This window comes from Takifugu rubripes, chromosome 17 (assembly GCF_901000725.2).
Source record: "Takifugu rubripes chromosome 17, fTakRub1.2, whole genome shotgun sequence".
In the NCBI taxonomy this organism is placed as follows: Eukaryota; Metazoa; Chordata; class Actinopteri; order Tetraodontiformes; family Tetraodontidae; genus Takifugu; species Takifugu rubripes.
In genome coordinates this window covers 15,000,203-15,009,542 of record NC_042301.1, presented here as the reverse complement: position 1 = coordinate 15,009,542, position 9,340 = coordinate 15,000,203, and the positions used below count along the sequence as shown (strand labels likewise).

At 46.0% G+C, this 9,340-nt stretch overlaps 1 long non-coding RNA gene across 2 annotated transcripts; it reads right to left on the bottom strand.

Annotated features, from left to right (window-relative positions):
* Positions 1 to 3,290: 3,290 nt before the first annotated feature.
* On the bottom strand, positions 3,291 to 6,614 carry LOC105417717 (uncharacterized). Of its 2 annotated transcripts, XR_003891726.1 has the most exons (7): positions 6,564 to 6,614; positions 6,234 to 6,377; positions 5,718 to 5,770; positions 5,484 to 5,574; positions 5,209 to 5,319; positions 4,722 to 5,095; positions 3,291 to 4,641 (listed from the first exon to the last, which is right to left on the bottom strand). It is a non-coding gene; the product is annotated as an uncharacterized lncRNA (long non-coding RNA). The 2 variants fall into 2 exon arrangements; XR_965244.2 differs by having other exon boundaries at positions 4,722 to 5,319.
* Positions 6,615 to 9,340: the final 2,726 nt, after the last annotated feature.

Genomic DNA, 9,340 nt, shown 5'->3' with positions numbered 1-9,340 from the left:
AAACATTTCTTAAAGGGACAGCGACCCCCTTCGCCTAATTGCGATCACGTGACTGGAATTGAGTCTCAATACAAATCGATGAAAAACACGCAAAGGATGAGAGATTTTATGAACACTGACGAGAAAAGATCCCTGATTAGGTATTTTAATTAATTCAAATTATTTTAACACGTTGGCCTTGGTACAAACAAGGCAAGCGAGCTCGGATTAATGATGGCGTAAACATTGATTACTGAGGCTTTTCTGGGTTTGTTATGGTGTCACCTCCACCTGCAGCTTTCATCTGTTGAGTCTTCTGTTCAAACCCGAAGCAAAAGACGGTCCAAGGACAAGAGACAATAGCAGTAATGTAGCAAACCCAAGCACGTAAACAGTGCCTTCCACGTGGGGGTCTAACTCCAAACGGCTAAAGCTGCTTTCTTTTTAAGAGATCAGGGTGTGACAATTAAAGATGCCGATTAGTATGGAATTTAACTAACACTATGGAATAATGCTAAAAGATATCACTTGTAAAATCCAATGGTTCCTAATGCCCCAGTGTTTAATTACCTTTGTACGGGAACATTATGAACAACCCACCTCTTTTCTTGCCGTTTTTCCCTACATCATTTTTAATAGACGCGTTTGCAGGTTTTTCAGCCTGCATTGACCTGAACTCTGTATTTTCATATGAAGGTCGCTGTTGAAATGTGGTACAAATCTCAGTGGGCATCGGTTCTGCAGGCTGCAGAACAATATAATACTGTTGTTTTAGGCTAATGTAGCACTGACCCAAAACTGATGGATTACATCACTATATTACCCACTTGGAATAGCAGTCAGAACTATAGCATGAACTCCACACTGCAGACATACATTAGGTAGGAAATTATGCAAGTTGAGAGCATAAGTGAGCAAAGGAAGAGCTTATGGGAAAGACAATAAAGAGATTTAAAGTGGAGTGAACCAGCAGAAGAGATGTCTTTAGTTGTAATTAAAAAATGCACTTGTAGATTCATGGCGTTAATACGACTAATTAGGGCACAACAGCCTCATCAATCGTAGTGTCACTGGTTTATAGTTGGAGGAGCAGAAACAATCAGTTACCAGTCTGAGGTTGCTGGGCTGTTACTGGGCCAATTGAGGGTTATTTTGAGAACGGTCACGTCTCAACCGCTAATTTAATCCCACTGCGATCAATCTTCCCAAACACTTGGATTTAATGAACTGAGAATAGGGAAGTGGGAAACAGGGTTACCAGCAGGGCTTGTTGAGAATCACCGGCTTGTTGCGTTTGCGCAGCGTGGGTAGATATGGAAGAAGAGAGCTTTGGAGACTAGAGAGTCGCTCTCTTTTAACCGTTTTCTTGTTGCATAGTTTGCATTTATTCATCAAATAACTGGTGCGCACACCCAGCTTCGTTAAATAGCCTCATTGGGATGTTTGATTTCTTTTTTTGACCGATAATAACCCCTGGTCCAAATGCTGCGCATTATAAGGCGACGCATTATTTTGTCAGTGTTTGGTTTCAGGCTTTAAACAAACCCGGTTGTAAAACAGACTGCACACACAGGTTGGAGCGGAGGAAGAGGATGGCGGCTTTGTCCGATAGTAACCCCAACACACAGAAGGAAGGAGGAGGGAAGCTTTGTCCGATAGTAACCCCGGACGAACGAAACGAAAGGAAGCAGAAGCAGAGGGGGATGGTGCGCGAGGTGCCTATATTTATCCTGACATTGCAAAGAAAAATGCACGACATCTGTCCAAATGACTAAAACGCGGTGATAATGGCTAAAATGAACGCGACTTTTAGTCACAAGTCAGCCTTTCTCGCGTTGGCATCGAAGAATGCAGCTCAGTAATGACACAGACCTTCAGAGGGAGACGCAAAAGTGTGATTTAAACACCAAATGCCCCAGTTTTGACAAAACAATGGGTCACATTTATCAGGAAATGTTGATTATAATGAACCCGAGACTCTGCGAGTGGGTCTGATCAGCAGCTGCAACGTTGGCACTCAGGTGGCGTTTACGTGTTATCGGAAGTATTTACCCATAAATAAAAACACGGGACACGGTGATTAGCCAGGCACGCATCGGGATCCATAGTTAAGGGAATTATTATTCACCAGGCTCGCTTAACTCTACTGACACATGATTTGTCGAGTTTTGCATGATACATATTTTTTTGGAGAGACTTAGAAAATTGATTAATTACTCTTAAATGATGTAGTACCGTAGGTCTCGTGCTTTTAGGCGCACGCCACTCTGATATTTAACTATTTGAAAATAATTTGTAAGACCATTTATAGTAATATATCTCATTTATATCGACTGTCACAACCGGTGTGGAGCGTGGGTACTAGCTATTCCAGAGCACTTGAACGCACCATGGTTTGACCGCTAGTTACCTCGCACCGCACCAGTCGGAGAACTGGGTGAAAGGGGAATGATGTCACTGGCGGCGCTCAGGCACAGAATAGAAACACATCTGAAGGTGGCAGAAGTACGATAATAATGCAGCGGCTGGTCACGACTGCGTCTTTGTTCACACCGTCATTAGAGTCCTTTGGAAAAAGCTGATGGAAAATGGCCAGAAAATTTTTTTCTGCCTTTTCATGGATATTTGCAAGGTTGTTCCCCCTAAGCACAAGGTATGACATGACTTTGCTGCGGCCCTGGGAGGAATTCTCTGAAGATACTTCAGTAGCAAGAACAGAGCTCCATTTTGCTTTCGTGACCTTATTTCCGAGTGAAACAATGTAGTTTGTACCCGAGCCTCTTCCTTTGGTCCCCTGGGAATCCCGACAGAATGATCAACTCCGTTGTGCGTTTGCCTCCCCAGTGCTGCCGCTGCACCATTCGTCTAACCAAAATTCATTATTCTTCCACATAATTACAAGCTTCTTGAGCTCCTATTTGCTGGTGAACGTGGAGGGAGGCTTCCATTAGTCCTTCATGGTAAAGCTACAATCTGAGCTTCAATCACTGCATGTTTTAGCGTATCCTCACACCTCTGTGGGTTTTATGTCAGCTGCAGGTGATGCAAGACATTAAGAATAAAATTGGTGTTGAATGAAGTCATCCCCTATCAGCGGGGGCAATAAGCGCCGAGCCAAGGCTCTGCTTTCTGTTGTATCGGGCGTTTATCATGCTGAGGCGTTCCCTAATTCCATTCCTTCCCAAATTGTTTACCGGTGTCCTTGATCCCGTAAACATACTTTTTTTTTTTAGTTGGGGAAAACTCCAAATGCTGTTTGCGGGACTCACAAACCCTTAAACTGCATCTTCTTTATCTGACAGGTGACAAAAAAACCCTTTTCTTTTCAGTCCATTTACTTTCTTCCATAAAGATCCACCCTGGAAAATGTGTGATGACATTGAGAGCTGGAAGATTTGATACTGTGAGCTGTAAGTATGAAGGGAATGTGTCCTTGGTTGCGTGAGGTTTCAAACGATCATGGAGAGCAGGGGAGCCCAAATCCAGTCTGGGGGTCACAGCCGAGCCGGGTTTTCTCTCCAACCAGGTGGACTCCACATTCACCTGTGATCTTGCTGTCCACAGAGGCCTTTTCTGTCTGGTGGGACAGAAAACCCGGCTCAGCCCTTGAGGACTGGATTTGGCAGCCCCTGATAGAGAACAGGGTTAGAGGCAGTCGATGCAGGCACGCAACACACCTTAGTCTCATTTATGCGCTAATGTACAAATACCGAGGGAATTTCTTAAACACGTCTGGTTTTACTCACCTACGACTCGGCATGCCACTCTTTGCCCCGTCGGTCATGCTAACCGTCACGGTTCGCATGGATTTTAAGCGGGCATTTATCGCTTTAGGACGCTTTTAAATTAAAAAATGATGCCGTTTGCACAGGATTACATCATCAGCCACAAGCTTTTTTTGTTAGCCGTCATATGAGTGACCTCTTTCCTCTGACTAAGAGTTACTGTATTGCTGAGCAGCCATCTGTTACCCTCAGCTCTAATAGACTATTCATGTCCAACAGCTGGCAGCCACACTGAACCCTGTCTGGAGGAACCCTCCAGCAGGACCAGGCTCATGTGGGGACACGAAGCGTCCCAAACGATCTCCCCTTTCTTCCAAGTCTCCCATCACAACACACAGCGGTGTTTGTCGTTACTGTTCTATAGATTTACATGGCTGAAGCACTCATTTGCAACCTGCCGCTGAGATCAGGACACAAATGCTGACACGGGCCTTGTTTTCAGACTCCCACACGCCACTAAATGAAACACTTGTCCTTTATTTTTCTTTCTTTTCTGCTGCCGTGGTTGTTTTGCCTGTCAGGGCCTCCACTCTGCTGATAAAGCAACAATTCATGCACAGTAAGGTGCGTGCACACGTTATTTAAGCAACATTCCCAAAAGGGAACTATTTATGGCATTGGAGGGGATCTAATACTCATGGAGTTAGATTTTTATAGGGAAAAGGATAGAGTAACCCGGCTGATGCTTTTCTGAATGGAAACCATTAGTGCTTGATTGTTCACATTGAAAATTCCAAAAGGGATCAAACTGCTTTTCCACTAAGCTTTATGGTTTCTTGGGTCTGTATCAGCCTCGGACGGCCCCACCTGAGACCCGAACACAAGCAGGGAGGCGGCGAGGAGAGCAGTGATCGATGGCGAAGAGCAGAGCCATTTCCTGTTGATGACAAAATGGGGACGGCACGGTGGCAACGATGCCCCAGTAAAGATGAGACCACCCCTCCTACACACACACACCTCCTCATGCTGTTCTTGCCGCATCCACGTGAGAGAGGAGGAGGAAACGTGCACCAGGATCAGGAGAGATGAGCAGCGAGCGCCGCTGCATGGCAGCCCTGCTCCATCCTCAGGCCTAAATCCCAGCAGCAGCTAGTTGACTCAAATTAAATGCTAAAGGTGCCAAAATAACCCTTCTAAAATTATCTGGGTATCAAATTTAAGAGATGAATCAGGTGTGTGTGTGTGTGTGGGGGGGGGGGGGAGATGTTGGGCCACACAGATGGAAAAAACTGCAGTATTTTTCAATCTTTTACACATTTTCTGTACTGGGTCCAGCCAGAAGAAGGCTAACAGTGATGGTAAATCAACATCTTTTGTCCTAAGACACGTCCCTGTAATTACAGACAAGTGTTGAGCAGCAGTGACGCACGGTCGAAATAAAACAGGCAGCTTTGAGGGAAACGTGCAGAAGCATTCTTATGATCAGACGGGGACAAAAAGGCACCTCGTCTTCAGGTGTGCACAGGAAAAGGAGTTGTTCTTGCACATCGGGGGCGCTCAGCATCTCATGCATGCACAAGTGTTGCGTTACGTCATGTTCGAAAACACGATAACACTATGTGGGCGCGAAGGCAAAAATATTCAGTTCAGAAAACAGTCTTGATACCGTTGAGCCGCCAAATGTATTCTGTTGTCAGATTGAGTCGGTCACTGTCACGACTTCTGATAGTGATTAACACAAACTTCTAAATAATAGTAATGAAATAAATTGGAATTTACCTGGATGCACATTACATAATATTCAAGCGTGGGGCGACTCGTCCTTTTGTCATTGTGCGGCAGCGCCAGAAAACACAGACTCTACCGCCATCTAGTGGATAAACGGAATGCGTAGAAACTCACTCGGAGGTTTTAGTCAAGATTTTTTTCACCCTTCAATCAGCGATTAATGCCGTTTGCGAGTCTTTTTTAGCCTTAAGATAACATACGCACTTAAACGAAGATGATAATTACCCAATACTTCAACGCCGTTATCCCGCGATAAGCAAATCTGCATGGTCCAACATCTTTAAAGATAACAGCAGAGGAACAAGAGAATTATACTCGAGAAAAGGAACATTTTAATACCCGTCTAATTATTCTAAATTGGTTTGTACGGTCTAACAAAGAATTAGACATTTTTCTATTTTCACCCAGTTGCAGCACTGACTGAGCAGCAAGTATAATTCAGTCACTGTTGTCATGGAAACACTGACATCTAGGAGCAGGAGTGTAAACCAGTAACCCTATGATGTAATACACTGATATCACTCGAGCACCACGGTCTCCAACATGTAGTTTGGAGTTCTACAGCAAAAATAAACTCTTGAAAAATTCTCGCTAAACTTCCTGTAACTTTATTTTTCCTCTACTTTCTGTAACTATTAAAGACAGACCGATTTACAAAATTGGAATATTTTTAATTTCAGCATCCATTACCATTTTCATCTGTTGTACGTTTTAAAAAGTGCGTAATAATGTGGTTATTACCGTATTCCTGCCATTGATCCTCTACAGCCATTGATGGAGTAATGAGAGCAATATCAGAGTTACGAGGGAAGTGTTGGAGGGAATGAGTTCGAGTGACACTTTCACGTCTGTCACGCTCCCGTGGCGCCGGAATGATCGGCACAACTCGGTCCAGAAGAAAAAGACAGATCAAAGACGGATCATTAATCCGAGTTCGGTCTCGCACGATGAACACAGAAAATAACAGTTGCCCCTCTGCAGACAGCAACATTCTCTCCTAATGTCCCTTCTGATGGAAAAACTGACAGAAACTAGCAGTGCATTCGAAAAACTATTAAAGTTGAAACTCACCTGGAGGAGAAGCACTGGGCTAAACTGCAAAGGACCTGGGGGGGGGGGGGGGGGGGGGGGGGGGGGGGGGGGGGGCACTGTTCTGAGAAGTAAAGGCCTGGACTTCAGAGCTCTTGATTGGAACCACCAGGGTTGATATTTCAAGAATAAAAAGTTTCAAAATGGTGCCATTCCCGTGTAAACCAGGAGCTGTGACAACCCCTCGAATGTTCTGCCAACCAGGTTTTTAAGGGGCCTGGCTGAGCTCCCTCGTGTGACCCGTTTGAAGATGACAAATATCGCTATGAGGCTGCAATGGGGGCTCAGACGGAGCAAAGCTTAGACTTTAGCAACTGGCTTCACACCTGCGAGCGACTGAACCTCCACCAGGAGGATCCAGCTTTGATGGGGCTCGTTAAATCCTCAGTCGAAGCGTCTGAATCTGTGAAAAACCTCAGTACCACCAGAGTCTTCTAGAAGCTCAGCCATCATCTCCCATTCCTGATAATCTGGACTTCCTGCCAGGCTGTGAAGACCAGCACTGTTGTTGAGAGCTGCAGACACAAACTGATACGTAGAACCCAGAGGGTTCTGGAGCCGGGCTGCACCACAGGCAGGGGAACAACAAATGGACAATGATGGCGCCTCTTTTATGGCAGAAGGCCGCTGAGCTGATTGACTGGAGATGAGAGTCAGGTGTGCAGATCAGGAGTTGAGTGAAACTGAGGAGCAGCCCCGCCCAGCCTGGAAATAGACCGACAAGGGAAAACCAGACGGGAAAGGGTGGGGGCACACTTCTTAAAGCTTTAACGTGTGGGGCAACAAGGGTTAAATAAGGTGGGCGAGCCATTTAAAGGGTCGTGGCAGAAGCACTTTGGCTTATTTAAAGGGAGGTGACGCCAACAGATCGCTACAAATGAGACATTTCATCATTAAAGACTTTAACGACCAACAAGAGCTCTTCCTGTGTTCCAAAGGGGCCCCCGTCTCCACAGATTAGGACGAAAGGATGTTTGTTTCAAGCCCCGAGCTCCAATTCTCCGCTCAAGCCCATGAGCAGGACTGGGAGAGCGCCTGGTCTCAGACCAGGAACTTCTGTCTGTGTCATGGACCCACGTCCGCACCGCTCCCATAGAACGCCAATGTCAACTCTGGCAATGATGCTCACGGCCTCTGGTCACGTTTGGAATCACAAGGCCATCGGTCTGGATCGGTGAAGGGACCATCTGCTGCCTTTGGTGCCTCGACAGGGACGGAGCCTACGAGCTAAATACGTCGTCCCAGATCACTGACAGTAAACACAGGAGACATGCCGACCCCACAAAATTGGAAAAGTCCTGGCACAACGTTCCTATGAACAGATTCTGAGTGAACACATCACATCCTTCGGCCCTTTTCCTGCCAGCTCATGTTTCCTGTTACTGCCTGATGTCGGGTTCTAGTTACGCAACTTACAGTGTTCAGTTCATCTGACTTCACTTAAACATTCACAGTCTTTATTTTTCCATTTAGAAAAAAAAATCTGTTTGTTTGTTCTTGTATTTGCTATGTACTGGCAAAATGTGCATTCTACTGGCAAATAGGATAGTTTTGGGGGAAGTGAGTGACATTTCTGCTGGTCCTCACAACTTCAAAAGACAGTTTTAGGGGGAAAACCTGGTTTAAAGGTCAAGGTTAGGGTTGGGCTTAGCTCTGATGCTGGGGTTAAGGTCCCGGGTACTATAAAAGACCTCACAAAGACTGAAGTACAAGGATATGTGTGTGTGTGTTTGGATACTGCTGCAGTTTTGGTCATGTGAATGTAAATATGAGGATTAGGTGCCAGACGGAGGCTTGGTGATAAACCGGTGTTTGGATGAACAGCCTGCAGCCTTCAAGGATCTAAATTAGCAGGAACGGAATAAAAACCCCCACATCTGGAGCGTGAATTATTGAAGAAGGGAGCGTGCCGGGCGTGAAGGAGGGTCAGCGCTGGAGCCTGGCTGTGCTCCTCTCCCAGCGCTTCATCCGTGCTCTCATCCAGCAGACAGGTAGCAACAGTGTTTGATTAGTTCTCGCCTGGCAGCACAACGTCGCCTCTTCCTGTTGTTTGTTCTGCACAAACTGGCCGCAGGGAGACGCCGCCAGCCTGCGCCGCGCTCGCAGGTGACGGGTCGTTTGCTCGTCTCCGGATTTAGAGGCTCTTCGAACACTTTTCAAGACAAGAAGGTCCAAGTGGTGGTCCCCTCACGGCCACTTTATTAGGTCCACCCTGCTGGTAAAAGGTTGGAGTCGCATTTCAGAAGTACCTTCATCCTTCCTGGAAACCTTCAACAAGCTGTTGGAAACATTCCTCAGACATTTTAGTCCATGTTGACGTGACGGCAGCTGCAGATCTGGTGACCATGGAGACCGCTGGAGTACAGGGAACTCATTGTCATGTTCCAGAAACCAGTTTGAGGTGATCAGAGCTTGGTGATATGGTTCACGCCTTGGTTGGTTATTGGAGTTCCTGGTGCCTTTCTATCATCTGGAGCCAGTCTGGCCATTCTGCTCTGACCTCTGACCAAAACTTTGGTTGCTCCACACAACTGACTGGATATTTCCTCTTTTTTTAGACCAGTCTCTGTAAACTTTAGAGATGGTTGTGCGTGTCCACCTCAGACCAGCTACTCAGCAACCACGCTACTTCAGTGTTACAAAAAATCCCCTTTCTTCCCCATTCTGATGCTGGCTTTCAAGAAGTGATCTTGACCACATCCACATGCCTAAAAGCACTCAGTTACAGCCCCAAACTTAAGCAGAAGTGTGAGTGAAGA